The sequence below is a fragment of the Podarcis tiliguerta genome, assembly GCF_965153285.1.
Source record: "Podarcis tiliguerta genome assembly, chromosome: 3".
NCBI lineage: Eukaryota > Metazoa > Chordata > Lepidosauria > Squamata > Lacertidae > Podarcis > Podarcis tiliguerta.
In genome coordinates this window covers 79,208,113-79,229,115 of record NC_139536.1, presented here as the reverse complement: position 1 = coordinate 79,229,115, position 21,003 = coordinate 79,208,113, and the positions used below count along the sequence as shown (strand labels likewise).

The window sequence follows — 21,003 nt, the reverse complement described above, 5'->3', positions numbered from 1 at the left end:
ACTACCGCTCTCAACCACTACACCACACTGGCTCACTACACCACAAAGGCTATATACTGTAATTCCACAAAGGGGCATTGCCAGCGGGATCCTATACATCTACCCAGTGCTTTTTTTCTATAAAAATATTTAGGGGTACTCTCATTTTGACTCAATAAAATCACCATTTAATAGTTCAAATCAGGAAAAATAAATACAGTAAATAGACAAAAGTACAAAGATTCACACAGTATTTAGGGGTATGCATCCCCCCAGGAAAAACAGCACTGCATCTACTGCGAAGCAAGCTCCATTAAGTATAGTGGCACTTACCCCCTGGTAAGTATGCATTGCAGCATCAATGTCCTGAAAATCTCAGCTTCAGTTTTGAGGTGGAGGGGAATCAATTTTCTAGACCTTCCTGCAAATATGGTATTAAAAGTGTGCTGACAATTCTTGTGAAATCCCCAAAGCCAAGTAATCTTAGTGGGGCTCAAAAGCCTGAGCAAATTGTGCAGACTTGTTCAACACCATACGGAGCAGGTCTCTTAATAGCTTCAACTCCCATGGAACCAGGTGCTATTTGTATGGATGCATATCTTAACCTTTATAATCTTGACTTTATTTCTATTTTGAAAAGGCCACCTATTGGATTTTTTTTCTTAATCAGTCATTTCACTTAGAACAAAGAATAGATGTGCCATATGAGCAAGAAATGTTTAACTGAATTACTCCAAAGCTGGGATAGCCAACATTGTGCCCTCAAGATGTAGCTGGACCTAAAATCGACAGTGATTTTATTGGATTCCTATGCATTTCAGTGACACTTGTTCCCCCCAAATCCTCAATAGATTGTGTCCAAATACTACACAATGCAATCTTGTGCTGACTGAAGTGAGTATGTTGGCTCCAGTGGGCCTTAAATGCAATTATTAGGTGCAGGATTGTGGCCAAATTCTGACAGTCAGGGCCAGCCCACCCATGAGACAAGCTGAGTGACCACCTCAGGTGGCAGGATCCACAGGGGCAGCAGTTGTGGCCTCCAAGAAATGCATTTCCCACTGCTGCCACTGCTGCAGTGATGGCTGTGGCCTGCTCCTTAGAGGCTGGATCTACCACCACCTCAAAAGCCCCCACAGTACTGCCTCTACACCAGCATCTTGGCAAATAGGAGGCACTGCTGCTCTCCTCCCATCCTTGAAAAATCACTGTGCAGAATGTTTGCAATAATTTCTTTTTTTAATGGCCCACATAGAAAAGATAGAAGAATAGGCTGCATAGTCAGGATGATCTTATCAAGTTGTTCATTGCAATCAAAGAGAGTTTCGTCGGGAACAAGGGATTAACAACAAAGAACTTCCACACATGTGCTTTCAAAGCGCCTAGCTTAGTATTTATTGAAGGTTCACACAAATCAGTAGGTCTCATTGAGAGTCAGGACTTAACATTAAAGAACTCCAGCGCATGAATCTACAAAGCAAGTGGCTTTGGGCATCTGAGCGCCTGAATCCTGACCACATTTGTACAGAATCTCTCTTAACGTTCCAAGACAGAAAAGAACATCTTGGGGAAATGGATGCTGCTCAGTTTGTAAAACAGCCCAGAGTTGTGAGCTGAGCTAATTAGTACAACAGCTAACTGCAAATGTTCATTATGGCTCCAAGGAATGAAGTTTCTCAGAAGATGCTGTTGGGATACAACTCCAGTCATCCCAACTCTCTGGCTGGATCTGATGGGAACTGGAGTCTGTTAACATCTGGAGAGCCACAAGCATCTTTGACATAAAGGGTATGTCAGCTTGCACCCTGAATGCAGATGGTAGCTGCCAATGCTCTCAAATGCATCAGCCTCTGCAACCGAGGGGAATTATCTGCATGACAGTTCCATGGCAGCATATTTAAGAAAGTGTCCTCACTGATTTAATGACATGATGAGTCAGCATGTGCATTCCATTGCTCAAACCAACTTAATGTAGCCTCAAGTTTAACGTAACCTCAAGATATTAGAGTCCAGCAAAATCGTGAAGGTGGGGATTTCAGCAGCACCTGGAGACATCCAGATACGATCATTATGGGAGCATATGGCCACTTTACTTGTTCTGTCCTTGTAATTCCAATCAGTATCAAACTAAAGACTCTATTTGATGTGCAGGTGGGCTAGTCACAGTGTTAGGACTTAGTCCTTTAATTCTCAACCAAAATTCTCTGTACAACCTTCCTCTACCACTATTCACAACATAAAAGTCAATTCCATCAGGGGTCCAGCCCTCTTAAAACAAGCAAAACAAATTTTAATAGAACTGGATGGTGCTTTCGGTGTTCTGGATGGGAAACTCTATGGAATTAGTTCTATAATAGATCCCTTCAAATGCACAGTTGAGGGCATGGTATTTTATAAATTCCATTATGAAGAAAAAATGAGTTTTCCTGAAGCATTATAGAACATAAAATCCCTTTCTGGCAATGAACCTTAAACAAAGAACGCAAGGGGTGAAGCAGGTAATTATAGACCTGAGCTCTCTAAGATTAAGGAGATATTCAGTTTCACAGCTACACTTACATTAATTAGAAACACGTTAGTGGCAAAAAAATATTAATGAAATGACTTTTCTCCTATCTGATATTAAGAATCACCACATGGAATCATGCTAAGGTGGAAAAAAACCCCCAAACCAAATGATTAAATCTTAAATATTGCAAGCCAATTAGAATTACTAGAAACTTTTCACATGGGATATGAAAAAATAATAATGTTAGCATGGGGTAGTCAATCTGGTCCCTTCTAGATGTTTTTGGACACCAACTCCCATCAGCCCCAGCCAACATGGCCAATAGTTAGGAACTGTGGGCATTGTTGTCCAACAACAACTGGCTGCCATCACACTGACTACGCCTGAAGAGGATTGAAATTAGTGGAAGAAGAAACCACAGGAGCCATATTCGTGAAACATATTGCACAAATGTTTATTTGCAGACTCATTAGGAAGGAGCCCATCTGACTTGGTTGTCTTGAAGTAAAGGGATTGGCTGACATTTCTAGAGAAGAGAAACAAACATTCCATTTCAGAAGTTGGTTTTGCCCTTGTAGTAAGGGATTTATGCAACGTACAAAGGAACTCTCATCAAATGCCACTATATATGTATGAAACAAGATTCCAAGATACCAACCCCCACCCCAAACATAAAGGTTGGCACAGCTTTAATGACCATTAGCTGTGCTAGCTGAAACTGATGGGAGTTGGAACCCAATAAGGTTTTCTTTCCTTGACATAGTGTTAAAGATTAAGGACACTCAGCAATGTGAGCATGGATCTGTCAAAATGAATGGATTCCTATATGTTGAGCTCCACATGCATTAGGCCAGTGATAGGTGATCTTTGGTATCCCTGTACAGGATGATTATGGCTTCACATTCTCATCTTTCCTGATGGAAATCCAGAGATACTTTCCAGAGTCACTGGAAGTGGTACTAGTCATGACCATTTGTTGAGAGGGGCTGAAATGAAATCCTTGCCGAAATCAGGGAGCAGGGGGACATTTCTCTGAAATGTTCGGGGTGGAATGTCACTTAATTTACTTAACATTGCAAGGGGGCCAAGAGTACCCACTTTGTATGTGGCAGAGGGGGGAAAATAAAAGAGTTTACATAGCAAAATGTTTTGCAAGGCATCATCAGTTCTGAAATGCAATTGGTTTAAATGGTGGAGCTTCCCAGAAATGATCTGGAAAGGACAATTGGAAAAGGATTGGGGCCTTGCTTCTGTGTTCCTTGTCAAAAAAATCTGACCATTTAAATAAATATTCACCATTAACATTTGATAGCAGAGTTTTGCCATTTAAAGTCAGGTTCCTCCTGTACTAATTTGAAAAGGGAAGTATGAATCAGCTGTGCTGTAATGGTGCTAGATCTCAGACTTCAAGCAGTTTTATGATTGGGTATTCAGGGACAGGCCAAAAGGCTACATCACACTCTTTTCATCAACAGCTTTTAATTAGCAGCGTGAAAGACCCGACATTTCAGTAACAATGGAGGAAGCAAACTCTGGAATCACCTCTTTACCTGACATTTCTGGGGCAGCGAACCTACAAATGATCAGATACAGGGAAAGGGGGTTAGTGAGAAGAATTTTGCTTCTGCTTCTGGTAACTCACCTTATTAAGTGGTCTTCAGTTTATTCCTTATTTCCAACCCCATAGAGGTTCACATTGCTGCCTCAAAGCGCCAAAGTTTTTTGAGGAAGCCCCAGATCTTCTTGTCTGGTGTCATCCTCGCTTGTCATTGCATCAAATTGCTGGGCTCGTTTTTGTACTTCATTAGTTAAAACTGGGCCTGGGGTGGGGAGGAATGACCTATAGCCAACACATATGACAACAATGAAGGTTAATGTCGGCTGTCTCGTTGGTGGACACCTCACCCCACCCTACCTCACTGCCATCTGATCTGTTGCTGTTCTCAGCAGCACAAGCATTCATAACTATGACAAGTCTGAAGACATTGCTGAAAGAATTCACAGGCCAATCACATCAGCAGCACAGCACCTAATATTTCATGGGGAAATGAACTGCACTTCATAGATTTGAAATCTCAGGCTCCCACAAAGTAAGGGAATAGGAAAGGTAGGATGGATAACGGATATATCCCTGTAAGGGCAATTCACTTCCACAATCATTACTTTTCTGTGAATTATTAAGAGCTAGTGTGGCTTAGTGAATGTGTTGTACTTAGACTGGGGACATCTGAGTTCCGATCCCCACTCAGCTATGAAGCTCATGGGGTGTGATGGGGAACTTAGAAGTGGCCTCGGCTTGGTTTTTTGGCAATTCTCCCTGCCCCCACAGGCCTTTTCTAAAGATCCCTGCTCCCCAGGAGAGGCCCTACATGGGGTACAAGAAGCAGCAATGGGTAGGAGGTTAAGGAAAAGCTCTCCCAAGTAAGTGGTGTTCTTCTCACATAACTTTTGGATGCAACCAAAAGTTGACTAACATAAGAAAGACAGATTTGCTCAACTAAAATGAGACACAAACACCCCACACAAGGTTGGGTGGTGCCTTATCTACTTGCCTACTTGCCACCTGTTGTAGGACAGCAGTTGCACAGAGCGGAAGGTGTTTCAACAAGGGTAGGCAACTTATCTTCAAGCCCCTTTCAGATATTTTGTTCAGTGACCTAACCAAATAGGAGCTCTGCCCTGACCGACTAGTTGGCCCCAAAGACACAATTATAGCTTTAGCAAGCAACAACAACAACAAAACTTAACAGGCATAATATGGGAGAACAATACAAAATGTAAAAATAAATCTAAGAAATGTAATCCAATAATATAAAACAATAGTAATGTAAAAAGAAAGACAATTAACTACAGTAATCAAGTCCTGAGTCATTATTTACCAAGCAAATAAACCCAATAACAATTATAGAAGGTTTTTACTCTTTAGGTAGTGGGAAGTTGGGAAATATCGTATTTTTCGCTCTATAAGATGCACCAGACCAAAACACGCACCTAGTTTTTGGAGGAGGAAAACAAGAAAAAAAATATTCTGAATCTCAGAAGCCAGAACAGGAAGAAGAATCACTGCGCAGTGAAAGCAGCAATCTCTCTTGCTGCTCTGGCTTCTGGGATAGCTGCGCAGCCTGCATTCGCTCCGTAAGATGCACACACATTTCCCCTTACTTTTTAGGAGGGGAAAAGTGAGTCTTATAGAGCAAAAAATACGGTACATAATTAGCTGAGTAACAGCAGCAGCAAGAAAAGGTTAGTAATCAATAAACAAAATAAATGTGGATGGCTTACCTACCAGTAGGTGACTCTGCATTCTCTAAGGCAAACTCCCATAAAGGCAGGGCTTTTGTTCAGCTGGAACTCACCGGAACTCAGTTCTGGCACCTTTTAGGTGGGCGCCATTGCCATTCTAAGAGAACAAGGCAGGCGTTCGTTGTGAGTTCCGGCACCTATTTTCTAGGGGGAAAATAGCACTGCATAAAGGCTTTGTGCTTACCTGATTAATGGGGATGACAGACAACATTTGAGGCAGTGCCAGTGTGAGAGGGCCCACCCTTGTTCACATTCATCAAATGAAAAAAATAAATAAAGCAACTTGATATCTGTTTAAAAGTTCATGGAGTTCTGGCTAGGAGCACACAGTTGTTAAAAGAAAAAGAAAAAAGGAAGCAGACAGAACAACAATTCTGCCTGCTGGATGGCTCAAAGTCTATAATGGGATCACCCTGAGGTCCAGGCTTATTGAAGCATTTGCTGATGATCTAGAAGAGGGCGTAAACACATTACTGAAATTCTCAGACAGCGTGATTTGGAAGGCGATAAAGCAGCTGAAGGAGAATGGCAATGCAAAGAACTCCACTGAGAATAGACGCTTGAGCAAAATATAATAAAATAAGGTCAGCTTTGAAACGCCCATTGGGCTCTGTGAAAGTATTTTCATTTCACAAAACAATCACACCTGAGTTTCAAGAAAGGTAAGGGTACTCATATAGGCAAGAAAGGCATTGCTCCATAGCACAAAAAGTTAGAAATGAAAACAGAACTAGGAGCTGCCTAAGAAAACATACAGCTCAAGAAGTACCAAGACTCCTGCTTATCTTTAAATGTGCCGAGTGAATAGTAGAGCTGAAGTTACCCCCCCCCCCCCGGAAATTATAAAATGCACCAAATTTCCCAAAATCAAATCTAGGAATTCTAGTTTGCATTTTAAAATAAAAACCTAGCTTTCAACTGTTGGGACTGAAATTTTATATTAGCATTCCTTTGTGTGTGCTACCTGCCTGTCCCCTTGTGTTAATAATATTTCCTGTTTGGTTGAATTTACTTAATGCTGCTGGAAGCAAACTGCTAAATACTGACTGCAGTTACATTTCAGCTCAGGATGCTAAGTGGATTGCTACCGATGCTTAGCTGTCAGCTGCAATCAAATACCGTTTGCATGTCAAATGCTGCCATGTGTCAATTGATACTGAAAAGCACTGGCTGTTATTTCATTATTTATTTATACTGCATCCTTTCGCTTGTCACCTTTCAGCTCTATCCTAAATACAATCACAACACAAAGGCATGAACTTTTCAGCTGATTTACTCCTGTTGGTCTGGATCTACAGTACCAGCACATTCCTAACCATATCTACTCAGATTCAACAGGACTTACTCCCAGGTAAGTGGGATTTGGACTGCAGCCTGATTCGGTCAGACTTAGGTCCCATTTAAATCAGTCCAAAAAGTTATTGCTAACTATGTGATGCCCTACTATTTCATTGGGAATTAAGTCTATTTCAGTGAAGAACTAACACACTGGATTTACTGGTGCTCTGCAGTCAACACATTTCTTTCTCGCCATTCTGAAACAGAACACGAAAGCATGTCTGCTAGCTAGATTAGTACTGCAGTGAATTTATTGTACCTGAAGTTCTGACATCAGTCAGTGCTGGTGATTTGAAGTAGTCCCCAACCAAGTACCTTCGTTGCAAGTAATTTCTGTAATATACAGCACAGTAGCTGTCAGAGAGGGAAGTCACTGTAAATAACTAACATTGAAATAATGGCATTGCATTCTTACCTAGAGGTTACAGCAGTTAATGTTACGTTGTCTGGAGTAGAAGGAAAGAAGAAGAGTTTGTATTTATTCTAATGAGTATGCTCCCTCGGACAACCAGATGACATCCTGTTGAAAATTCTTCCCCATAATCCTTTCTTTGAAGCACATGCAAAGTTTTCAAACTGGTTTTGGCAAGGCCGTTAAGAAACAAAATGAGGTTGATGCACTTGTGAGCATGTGTATTCCTTTGACCCTAAAGTATGAGCGAAGACTCAGATTATTAGATTTCCAAGAAGCCCCACTGCCTTGAATTAAATATTACTTTATTTAAAGGTCCCTAACTTGGGGGGGGGGGGAATATATTGTGCAAGTTTGCAGAAATATAGGTTTTCCGATTATTAAGTTCTCTACACTGTGATTTATACAAAGGTGGCATTCATCATTTTCTAATAGAAAAGAAAGGATTTATGACTAATGCTTTAAGGTTTCATGGACGAGAGGAAATCATGACCAGACTCACTGAACAGCATGGATGACATATGATTATTTCTTTTACCTGTCAGTAGCAAAAGTTAAGACCCTAGGTTTTAATTTATTTAAATCAGTAGATGAATGAACCAAAGTTTTAACTGATTAAGCAGCAACGGCTGCCATGAGAGCTGCAAGTTAACAATATGCTTGTTTATTATCTGAAGCTAACTTGGGTCTAAGGTGCTAAGGTGCTACTTTAAAAGGGAACAAAAAGAGAAAAGGGGGGAGGAAACTCACCAATGGTCTTTTCTTCTATCAACGAGCTGGAGCTCGAACATATTAAATCATAACATAAATTCTAAATTGTTAGCTATTTTAGATTTCACTGTTTGTTTATTAAAATATTTATGCCCTGCCTTTCTGTCCTGGCTTGAAACCTCCAAGGAGGCTGACAACTAGAAAACATAGATAGATGATGAGATGATAGATAGATGATTGATAGATAGATAGATAGATAGATGATAGATAGATAGATAGATGATAGATATAGATATAGATATAGATGATATAGATATAGATAGATGATAGATAGATAGATAGATAGATAGATAGATAGATAGGTAGATACCTGTGCTTGGCTACCTTTGGAAGGAGACACACAGAATTTGTAATATTTGGGTTGAGCAAGGTGGAAGTAGGTAACTTAGGTTCTCCTACAAGCAACAAATATGTTATCCTACATTCAGATACACACCCCAGCACACCCACACCTGATGTTTGCAGGTCATTCTCTGTCCCACCCCTCTCCCTACTTTATACTGAGCAAAAACTCAAGAGTGTGATCACGTTTCTCTATTGTTGTTCCTACTATATGGAATGCTCTCCCTGTTGAGGTCCGGAAGGCACCAAGTGTGGTGCCAACAGTTGGAGATGTACCTGTTTGCCCAGGTGATTCCTGGTCATTGATACCAGTTCCCTGATGTCAGGAGCAGCTTGTCCAATCTAGTGGAGCCTAAACAATAGTCTCCTGGTGACAGTGTCAGTGCTGCTTACAGGGATGGTGAGGAGCAAGCTGATGGTTAGGTCAAGGTTGCACAGTGCACCTGTAGAGCCAATCTGGTGCTCCTGGCAGTGCACTGCACAGCCCCCACTCTCCCCAATCTGGTAAGCAACTGCAACTACACTGTTGCCACGAGGCTATTGCTGCAGCTCTATCCCATTGGAGACTACTGTTTTATGTTCTTGGTTGCCATGATGATAATTTAAGGTAAAGGTAAAGGCACCACTGATCATTAGGTCCAGTCTTGGCCGACTCTGGGGTTGCGGCGCTCATCTCGCTTTATTGGCCAAGGGAGCCGGTGTACAGCTTCCAGGTCATGTGGCCAGCATGACTAAGCTGCTTCCGGTGAACCAGAGCAGTGCACGGAAATGGCATTTACCTTCCTGCTGGAGTGGTACCTATTTATCTACCTGCGCTTTGACATGCTTTCGAACTGCTAGGTTTGCAGGAGCAGGAACCGAGCAACGGGAGCTCACCCCGCCGCGGGGATTCGAACCGCCAACTTTCTGATCAGCAAGTCCTAGGCTCTGTGGCTTAGACCACAGCGCCACCCACGTCCCTTTTTGATATTGATGATATTTTACTCGTGACTATTAACATTTACTGGATATTGTGTTTTACTATAATGTGTAGTGCTTTGGTATTTCTCTTTTGTAAACAAAAAGCGACTTTAAAACCCCCCACAAACTTTTATATACATTTTCACATTCACAGAAAGTGAGGTGGAGGAGCTGCAAGGCTATGCCATACATTTCCCATCATGCTCTGGTTCCCCTGTATGCTGGATCATAATCGCATAGATATTTAAAGGTGGTTCTGCAGACACCGTTCCACTTCAGGGATCAGTAATGTAACAGTTCTAGGCAAAACAGAAGCAGTTCATTTTTACTGGGAAAGAAAAATATATACTAGCTCTGCTTCAGTCATTTTGTGGCTTGTTTTCCTGCTCCTTTATAAAAAATGACAGGAATATTGTGCAGTTCCACTGCCAGCATATCAATATTCAAAGGGCTAGTGCCAACAAGACAAATGCAGCTTCCAAATATAAGGTCTTTGCCTTTAATCTAAGATCCCATGCAGAATAAATCCCATTTCTGACATATTCTCTTGCTGGCTATTGTAACCCAGCACAGGCATAGGTTGGGTGCTTCCAGATGCGGTAACAGACTTATAAAAATTGGTAACAGACTTAAAACAAAAATAAAAATCAGATAGTGTATTTGCCGTCTAGTTAACTAGAGGCTTCTGAGCTACAGTCTCCCAAGTTTGAGACTTCAGCAGCAGGCAACTTTATTTTAATTTTGGTCTGTTTTATTTTAGGATTTTTATACCCATATTTATCTCCACCTCGGAAAACCAAGGTGATTTACACAGGACTGCCTATTGTGCCTATTCTGTGTTGTTGTTTTTTCTTCCTCCATCTTTTATTCCCGGGCAAGCAGTAGTTGGTACAGGACAGGCAAAACTCTGTGGACTTGGCTATGTATCAGTATTTTCTACATCGATTTTCTACATCTAGTCTAGTGGTTTCTTTTTGTATTTTTCACTTTTCTTAGGCACACATTCTGATGTTGATGTTTTTACTTTTTGCTTTACCTCACCCCCAAAACCTGAAGGCCCCCTTTCCCCTTTTGTAATAGGCAGCGCTTGCTCTCAGATTCAGAGAGTAACAGTGAAGATTTATCGAGAGCCATCTGGTTAATTAAACGTCTATTTCCTCCAGTGTGTGTAAAGAGATCATAATGCAGAGAGCCAACGCAGAGGAGAGTAATTAAAGTGCACCTAAAGAGAAGAACTAACTTTGTAGTTAGCTGTAATTAGAAGCAAAATGGAAAGAATGTGGTTAGAGAATTGCCTAGTTTATTAGTTTGCCATCTACAGAAACCTGTTTGTGCATTCGTAACCTCATTTTCTAGGTCTCCATGTGACCCTTATCCATCTGTGCCTAGTGACTCTGAAGTGAGAAACAATCAATTCAGTCTTCCAGACATATGTCAGCTCAGAAGGTCCTGGTTTGCCAGGGATTACAAAATATGTTTGCAAAGCCCCCAAACATCAGTTTCAGGACCCTTAGGCCCTGCAGGGTAATTAGAAATTTCATGTTCACCTTCCTGGTGGTGGTGGTGGTGGTGGTGGTGGTGGTGGTGTTAAATGCCCTTCAGAATTTATGTAAAAATACAGCAACTTTCAAATTATGGCATGAGAATAAGTTGCTTTTGCTTGTGAATTGCAGACAAAAGCTTGTGGCCCCTCCAGATGATTTTGGGCTCCCAACTCCCATCAGTCCAAGCCAACACAGCCAGTGATCAGGAATGAAGGGCACCATAGTCTAGCAACACCTGGAAGTCTATAAGCAAAAGAGCAAAGATAGACCCAGCTTAGAGAATTCAGCTTTATCATGTTGTTTTATGCGCCTACTTCTCCAAGGACCAGTTTCCTCAGTAGGATGATATTTGTCAAATATCTATATTTATTTATTTACAATAAATCATGTAAAAAAGGTAAGTGATGAAAAAGGTGAGTGAAACTATAGTTATTCCAGTAACATTAAAATAGAGAGAAATTGAGAACTTGGTTCTTTTTTTATAGTTGCCTATTGCATTTGGGTTTCCTGTTTGTAGAATTACTTTTGTAATCAATTTTCCGTGATTAATATTGAAAATAAATGTTTGGGGGAAAACATTTTTTAAAAAAGGAAAGGAAACTATTTGGCTAGAGAATGCTAGAATTCTGGAAGCATACTTGCAGTTTAAAACAGAACAGCAATGACTGGATGTTATTACCTCTGTAAACACCCATTTGTCAGCTACTGCTTAAATCAGAGGCTGCTAAACTTTGACCCTCCAGATGCTGCTGGATTTTATGTCCCATCATACCTGACTATGCTAGTTGGGGCCGATGGGAGTAGGAACTCAACAGAATCTGGAAGGCTGCGACTTTTGCACCCCTGGCCTAAATGAGGAGCTGGAGAACTCTGCTCTGTGGATAGCCAGTACAATATAGCTCACCTCCACTGCTATGAGGTGGGAGAACAATCTGGCTGGGAGGGAACTAATCTCATTTTGCAACTGTATCCCCTGATACCTTTTCACTTCGTCTGCAAGCAAAAGGTACCCTCCTGAAAACAGAGCAGTATCTTACCACTTTAAAGTCATGGCTACCCTCCAAGGAATACTGAGAACTGCAGTTTGTTAAGGATTCTGAGAGATTGCTTTTAGGAGGCCCCTATTCTCCTCACAGAGCTACAATTCTCCATGTGGTTTAACAATCAGTTCCTCTTCACAAGTTGCTTTGGGAACTGTATCTCTGAAAGGGGAACAGGGGTCTCATAGCAGTTCTCAGCACCCTTAACAAACTGAAGTTCCCAGGATTCTTTGGGAGAATCCATGACAGTTTAAAGTGGTCTGATACTGCTTTACATGTATGGTGCAGAAGGAGGCAGAACTGAACGGCAGGAACACTCAAGTTCAATGTAAGCCTTTTACCTAAATTCCAATACAAATCATTGATCTGAGGTGCCTCAAACCTTTCCAGAGCCACTCCTTCCCCAGTGGATATGCCCATGATGAAGCACCACTCATGGAAGGTGAGACACATTCCATTTTAAATAAAACCAGAACAAAAAGGAAGTAATGCACATCAAAGGGAAGATATGCGGCCGGTGTTTCAGAAAGTGAACAGAACCGAGAACAAGAGATTGAAAATGGAATGCCACAGCTATCTACTGCAAATTTATTTTTAACACATGTAATTAATCACTTTGCTTCATTTTTCACCAAGTGCTTTGTGTGAGGCCGTACTAGCAGATCGACTGTGACTTATGAGAGGGAAGGTTTTACAAGTGGCCCCACAGCATCGGTCTTTAAAAAGAAAAAGACAATAATTAACTTTCCAAGAACTTTGTCTATTACAGACACAGCGCTGTGTTTGGCAAGAACCTGAGCAACATATTTTCTCTCATAGTCCTCATAGCAAGAGCCTCCTTTGACAGCTAAATCTGTATGTTACCAATATCCCTAATTTGGAGTGTAAGATGTTAACTCATTATTTTAAAATTTGGCCCATGTGATCCAACCTCTTAATCAGAAGTTAGACTCACTGTGTCCATTTAAAATAAGCCAACCTTAATGTGGCCGTATTTACGGTATGTGCACTTTGCATATCAACAAGATTGCTCCATTGAATTATTAGGGCCCTCATCTTCATTTCTCTCACAATCTTCATGGCTGCTTTGTGGGTTGTTGCTTTTTTATCATATCTGTGACTCCAATGACAACTGGGAGGGGATAAAAATTAAAGTCAACTTCCTCAGAGCAACAGATGCTACAGTGCCATTGGAACTGCCATGCATCTTGAAAGACAGTCTTAATGTGGATACTTTTCAATCAGCAGCCAGTTTCAAAATGCTAATAACAAGTCCCCTGAGATAAATATATTTGCTATGAATGCTGAACCAAGAAAGACCTAAGAGGAGCCCGAAAAAGTTGGCATTACTTCGCTTTTAGCTATAAGCTGGTTCAACAGTGACATATAGAAGAGCCTCATCTAAATTGAAGCAATGAAATGCTTCAAATAATCATTATTGTTATTGTTACTACTGCTACCGTTACAATTTATTACCCAGCTCTCACCCTCAGGTAACAGGGCAAGTTACACAACAATTAAAACAGGCTGTTAAGATTAGAACAATGTTATACAATGTGAAAAACAGTTTGAAACAATTTAATATTACAGAAATAAGGTGGGTCCCAAAAAGATACACCTCAAGGGTCAAAAGCCAGGGTCAAAAAGTGTGTCGTCAGCATCCTCCAGAAGCTGTATCATGAAGGTGCTAGACACACCTGTTTGGGAAGGAAGCGCCACAATTTAGGGGCTGCCCTGCAGAGAAGGCTATCATGAGGCAGGAGTTGGCTTCACCTGTCTTCTGAAAGAGCAGAAGGCAAAGTGACTTCACCAGCTGCTCCTGATGAGAACCAGCAAGGTTTCCAGCCTCAGTCAGTTGCTGGAAACAACATTCGTCATTCCTGGCCAGACCTTGCTGCTGTTTGTTTCTCGTGACCTTGGACCCTCAGCTTTCTTGACCCCTGGATCACCTGACTATGTGAACTGAGATACTCCTGACCTTAGGACTGGACAGAACCTTTCATACGGACTCTTGCCTCCAGGCAAGTACCCCCCCTGAGGCCAGCTGATTGGCTGGCTTCTGCCTCCACTGAGCTCTGCCGTGGCTGGCAGCATGGGACTATGACAAAGGCCAGCACAACCCCCAGCTTCTGAGGGCAGTGGGACAACCAAGAGGGTACCTTCCAATAATTGTATCCCCCTTAGGATAAAGGGAAGGAGGAGGTCTTTCAGATATTTAGGGCCTGTGTTGTTTAGGACTTTAAACACTATTACTGCTACCAGATCGTGAAGCTGAGGCACCAATACTTTGGCCACCTCATGAGAAGAGAAGACTCCCTGGAAAAGACCCTGATGTTGGGAAAGATTGAGGGCACAAGGAGAAGGGGACGACAGAGGACGAGATGGTTGGACAGTGTTCTCGCAGCTACCAGCATGAGTTTGACCAAACTGCGGGAGGCAGTGGAGGACAGGAGTGCTTGGCGTGCTCTGGTCCATGGGGTTACAAAGAGTTGGACACAACTAAACTACTAAACAACAACAACAACTGCTACCAAGAATCAGCAGCTTGTTTGCCTGTCTCCCTTCACTCGGGCTATAGCCCATATCATCACATGTACCCAGTTTTCCTATGACTAATATGAATAGGATGGACAGATGAAAAAGGGACAGGGCTACTGAAGCTTTTAAGAGTGGTATAGAAGAGGGTATTTCATCAGATATAGTGTCCTCTTCTTTGCAACAATTATAGGTACAGCATCCACCTTTGTTATGTAAACTTAGGGACCCTCTTTTCCATCTTTCCAGTCTAGACATATAGCCTGAGCTTGCGTCTTCCAGATCTAGGTTCAGCACTTTACTCACTGAGCCACATTAGCTTTCCACAAAGGCAGTTTGTACAGGAACAACTGCAAGGGAATTCATTTCAACTGACCCTCTCATGGTGAGCGCATGATATTTTCCATGCAACTTCTACTTATGATTGATACAGCTTTCACCCCCATGGAAATGGTCACCTTGTGAAGCAAATGTAGTACAGCCACCTTGTAGTGACTTATGCCACGTCAAATTGTAATGTGAGGCAAAAAAATATCCCTATCGCCGCACATTTCCCAGAAGTACAACATATGTTCTCATCAACTCCGTATGAATTTTAAAAAAGAATCTGCCAAGGCAGTTAGTAGGGATAAGAAGACCCTGAATTCCAAAGCTCCAGGTGTCCAACTGTGGTTGACAGTCTAAGAACTAAAGGACATGTCGTGCCATGATTGATATTCCAACTATTCAGCAGCAGCAACTGAGGTCTGTTGAGTTATTGTTGTTGTTTATAGAGTAAGAGTGATGGGAACAAGAGTGGTGTGCCAAATCATTGATCTATCTAGTTCAATATTACCTTCGCTGACTGGCAGCAACACTAATAATAATAATAATAATAATAATAATTAATAATAATAATTTTTATTTATACCCCACCCTCCCCAGCCAAGGCCGGGCTCAGAGTGGCTTGCAAACAATAATAAAAACAAGTTGCATGATTACAACTTAAAAACAAAATTATAATACAGCGTTAAAATACTGAAACATTAAAATATTAAAATGTAGCCTCATCGCAGGAGGAGAAGGAAAAGAAAAAAGAAAGAGAGGGAGGGAATCAAATTGGCTCCAAGCCAAAGGCCAGGCGGAACAACTCTGTCTTACAGGCCCTGCGGAAAGAAATCAGATCCTGCAGGGCCCTGGTCTCATGAGGCAGAGCGTTCCACCAGTCCGGAGCCAGTGTTGAAAAGGCCCTGGCTCTGGTTGAAGCTAATCTAACTTCCTTAGGGCCCAGGACCACTAGGGTGTTGCTATTTATGGACCTTGAGGCTCTCCGTGGGGTATACCGGGAGAGGCGGTCCCGCAGATATGAGGGTTCTAGGCCGTGAAGGGCTTTAAAGGTCAAAAGCAGCACCTTAAATCTGACCCTGTACTCCACCGGGAGCCAGTGCAGCTTGAAAAGCACTGGGTGAATATGCTCCCATGGCAGACACCCCATGAGGAGCCTTGCTGCAGCATTCTGCACCCGCTGGAGTTTCTGGGACAGGTTCAAGGGCAGCCCTGCGTAGAGCAAATTACAGTAGACAAGCCTGGAGATGACCGTCGCATGGATCACTAGTGAGGTCCAAACAGGGGTATCTCCTAGTCCTACCTCGAGGCACTGGGTATTGAAAGTAGCATCTTCTGCAAGCAAAGCAGATGCTCTACAATCAAGCTCTGGTTTCTATTTGCTCTGAAGGGATGCCTGTATCTCCCCATACGCACAAACCTGGCCAACAACAGTGTTTGATTAGGAAAGCATCACAGGGCAGAAGGGTGAAATACCCCCACAATCCATAGGTGCCAGCTCCTAGGGGCCAAGGGGTCTTCACTACTGCCACCCCTCAAGTTGATGGGCATTGCCATTCAAGTGGTGCACATGCACTGCATCATGTGATTGGTTATGCAGGATAGGGCTGCGTCTTCGGCAATCACTCATAGCTGAGGAAGATTGGCTTCCATAAACACAGTTTTAAACGTGAGTCCGTAAGTGACCGTAGAGGCCAATTCTGGATCCACACGTTCTTCTACAGTGGGGACATAGGTTTCCAGGCGGGAGTTGATCATGGGGAGGGTTTTCTTGGGCCCCCTCCCCAATATTTTATTCAAGTTGGCACCCCTGCCATCCTCATTGCTGCTCGGAGAAAGCCGTTGCGTTTCTTGAGTTGCATTTCTAGAGAGATTGGAATCGCAGAGCTCCCCCATAGAGTGTCTATTTTTGGCCCTTGTGGTACCAGCCAATCAGCTCCTGAGCAGCTATTCCAAAATCTCACTGGGGAAAACTTTGCTTCTTGAAAGCAGCTGCACCTGGCTGGCAGAATGGAAAGGCAAGATAATCAATGTGACAGAAGGGACAATAGCTCCAAAAAAGAAGTTTCGTGTCCCCATTATTCAACTCATGAAAAGGCGTTTATTTAAATTATCTGAGGAAAACGACCATTCTATTATTTCTATTTCCATTTCTATTAGAAAGAAAGCGCGCGCACACACACACACACAAAATGCCAGTGTGCATTCAGAAGTTGCTTTTTTAAAATAATTAAATAAGTAACAAAAAAAAACAGCGGAGATATACTGACAACAAAAGTCAGCCTGACACTAGATTAGAAATGAATGATAATTCCACATAGATATTTGTTAGGATGTCATTGTTTCTTTGAAACCCGCCTCAAAGGAATGTGATTTATTCCACTTTGGTTGTGGAAAAACTTTTGTTGCTTTTTTTCTTTTGTAACCCAATACAATGCAGTGTAGAGGATATGAAATAGACCTGCAACAAAAGAGGATGTGATTCATTCATAACCAGTTGCATAAGGAACAGCCTGCATGTTGAAGAAGGTTCTGGAAAGGCCCATTAAAGGTCAGGAGGCATTCATTTATTTATTTACACATCTAGATGTCTTAACCACATGCATTTCCAGATTTTATTGAAAACTTTTTTTTGTTACATTTCATTTCATATATTATTCATTCATTCAATTTGTACTCCACTTTTTGTCCTTCAGGGTCCCTAGAGTGGCTAATATGAATTTCATTGCAACTATTTGCATACAGCTTTTTTTTCATTCTTGGGGGAAGTTTTAACCAACAAGTGAGTGTACTCAGCCCCTTTAATAATGATTTTTTAAAATTGCTGCTGCTACCACTTACTCAAGGTGCTTCTGGGTGGCAGCCCAATATTGGGAATGGGTCACTGAGATATTGCAATGTATCCTGAATCTTTATTGCGCATTTTTAATTTTTGTTTGGAAAATTAGTGAGTGCATATATTTATCTATTGACTACATCATGGGTGGGGAACCTGTGGCCCTCCAGATGTTGTTAGACTAAATATTATTATTATTATTAATTTATTATTATTATTTATACCCCAGCCACTCCAACACATATTAAAAACAGAAAAAACATTTTAAAAATCCTAATACAAGGCTGCCTTCAGTTGTCTTCTAAATATTGTATACTTATTTATCTCCTTGGCATTCGATGGGAGGGCATTCCACAGGGAGGGTGCCACCACAGAGAAGGCTCTCTGCCTGGTTCCCTGTAGCTTCACTTCTCGCAGTGAGAGAACTGACAGAAGGCCCTTGGAGTTGGACCTCGGTGTCCAGCCTGAACGTTGAAGGTGGAAATGCTCCTTCAGGTATACAGGGCCAAGGCCATTTAGAGCTTTCAAGGTCAGCACCAACACTTTGAATTGTTCTCAGAAACTTACCAGGAGCCATTGTAGACTACAGCTCCATGCTGGCTAGGACTGATGGGAGCTGGAGTCCAGCAACATCTGGAGGGCCACAGTTTTCCTGTTCCTGCCCTACATGGTGTTACACAATGCAGCTTTGCAAGTTTGTTGTCTTTCTTTGACTTTGCCTGCACTAACCTATTTGCCCTGTTTTGTATTCTTTTTACAAAAACTTGATTAAAGGCTTCCCATTCTGCAAAAGATTATGCATATCCCCACAAAATGAGTCCTATTTAGCTATGCACATAATTGGTGGAATGGGGGGGCGCATTTTAAAAGCTGCTCAATAATATACAGGACAAACAAAGGTCAATGCCCAAAGATCACAAAGTATTGCCTCAGGCAGGATTATCACTTAAAAAGCAAAACAAAAAAAACACCATTTAGGATTTTAATGAAGATATGTCACTGCTAGACTCAAGTATTTAAAAAAAATTTTCGAAGGACAATAGGAAACGATAGTTTCATTATTATAAGTTTCAATTGCATTTTGTACGGAGCTTTAGACAACAACTCTGGAACACGTCGTTATATGAAAGAAAGACCAATATTGCATCGCACCATACATGCATCTTTGTAATGAATTTAAAAGAGCAATACTCTTTGCTCTATAAAAATTGAGGACGATATTCTTCTCATCCAGAGTCTAGTGATGTATGTGATAAACATCCATAGGCAGATTGCTGCCACCAAGCTATGAGTAAAAGGATGGCTGCCTCCTTCATGAACCAACCTGTCCTCCATTGACCGTCATCATCACAGCCTCTGCTCTGGGTTCTGCTGCCAAGGGCAGTGCAGTTAGAGGGGGCGGGAGATAGGGATTCCTGAGTGGCCACACCTCACTTCTCTCCCAAGAGAGGTCTTATTGAAGCTTTTTAAGTGAGTAGTCAATACATTTTTATTTCACCAGACTTTTAATGAGTTTGAACTGTATGTTAATTTTGCTAGCAATAACTATGATTATTTTACTCTGCTTTTTATACTGAGTCACCTGTTCTCATTTTTTATATATATATTTTTATCAAGATTGTGTTTTGTTATTGTGACCAACCCCAGAGGTACATATGGGAGCTGAAAGGCAGGTATATTTCAAGTCATTTTCATTATTGAAAATTACTGTACTGTCTGTATTTTGCTGCACACTGCCCAGATACTTTGAGATGATGGTATATAAATACCTTTATAAATAAATACATGACTAAAAATAAAAAGGTGCTCATGGAACTTGATAGGGATGGATAGAGGGATCCTCTGAATCTAGCAGCTCTAGTTGTAGGAATGTTTCCAACCCTCAGCAGTAGATGTACAGGAGGTCGCACACATTGCCATTCTAGAACATCCCTTGGGCTCTGTCCCTATGTTAGGGGGAGGAATTTGAATAAGAGGAGGTTTCATGAGTGCTAGCTACTCTTCTTGTAAATCTCCAGATCAAAGGCTTTGACTTTATCCAAGCTAATATTGCTTCATTGTTCATCCATTTTTTTAACATAATTTGGAGGAATAAAGATCTAGATTCCATCTCTTTTTTTGGTATATGTCCATGAAAATGGCCTGCTCCGCCCTGTCCTGCAATGCATTTGGGGTCCCTTGGCACTACAAAATTAATAGAGTAGTCAAACCAGGAGTCTGTTTGTAATCCAGACTAGCTAAAGCTGACCATAAATTTTCTGAGGCCAAGGTACCCTCTGAACATATTTATGGCTTATGGCATGGTAGCAATTAGATTGCACAAACCTGCAGGAATCCATATTGAGCAACTCCATCTATAAGTGATAGAGTACAGTATATAATCTTCTTTTCCTAATCCACTTTTTTGGGGGATTTTTTTTTAAAGAAATTGCATTGCTGCTATAGATCTTTATTTAGCAAATACTCCCCCCTCTCAATATATAACTTTAAAATCATAATCCAGTGTTCAGAATGCTATTCTTAATATTCTATTGCTGACAAATGAATGTACATATCCATGCCACTCCAATTGTAGAATGCATGTTGTATATCTGGCTATGCCAGATTTATTTGTTTCTTGAATTCCAAGGCAACTCTGGACCTAAAAGTATATACCCTCCAGTCTGGTGAGTTAGTTTCTCATGTGTAGCACATATGAATTGCAATTCTGAATGGGGCCCCACTGGATGCACCAAAGGTAGCTTTTGGCTTCCCTGTCCATCTGAAGCCCTGGATTGTACGCATAAAGAAAAGCACTCAATGGAGACAAGTGGTTTGTTGATTTATTGACAAGCTTATACAGCTTTTCATGTACAGCTTTTAGCCTGGAGAAGAGGAGGTTAAGGGGTGATATGATAGCCATGCTCAAATATATAAAAGGATGTCACACAGAGGAGGGAGAAAGGTTGTTTTCTGCTGCTCCAGAGAAGCGGACACGGAGCAATGGATCCAAACTACAAGAAAGAAGATTCCACCTAAACATTAGGAAGAACTTCCTGACAGTAAGAGCTGTCCAACAGTGGAATTTGCTGCCAAGGAGTGTGGTGGAGTCTCCTTCTTTGGAGGTCTTT

At 41.6% G+C, this 21,003-nt stretch overlaps 1 long non-coding RNA gene across 4 annotated transcripts; it reads right to left on the bottom strand.

Moving 5' to 3' along the window:
* Positions 1-2,917: 2,917 nt before the first annotated feature.
* On the bottom strand, positions 2,918-7,750 carry LOC310674549. 4 transcript variants are annotated; one of them, XR_014509642.1, is made up of 6 exons: positions 7,545-7,750; positions 7,389-7,462; positions 5,771-5,935; positions 4,131-4,328; positions 3,785-3,836; positions 2,918-3,014 (listed from the first exon to the last, which is right to left on the bottom strand). It is a non-coding gene; the product is annotated as an uncharacterized lncRNA (long non-coding RNA). The 4 variants fall into 4 exon arrangements; XR_014509643.1 differs by having other exon boundaries at positions 5,775-5,935; XR_014509644.1 differs by lacking the exons at positions 7,389-7,462; positions 7,545-7,750 and adding an exon at positions 5,976-6,169 and having other exon boundaries at positions 5,771-5,888.
* Positions 7,751-21,003: the final 13,253 nt, after the last annotated feature.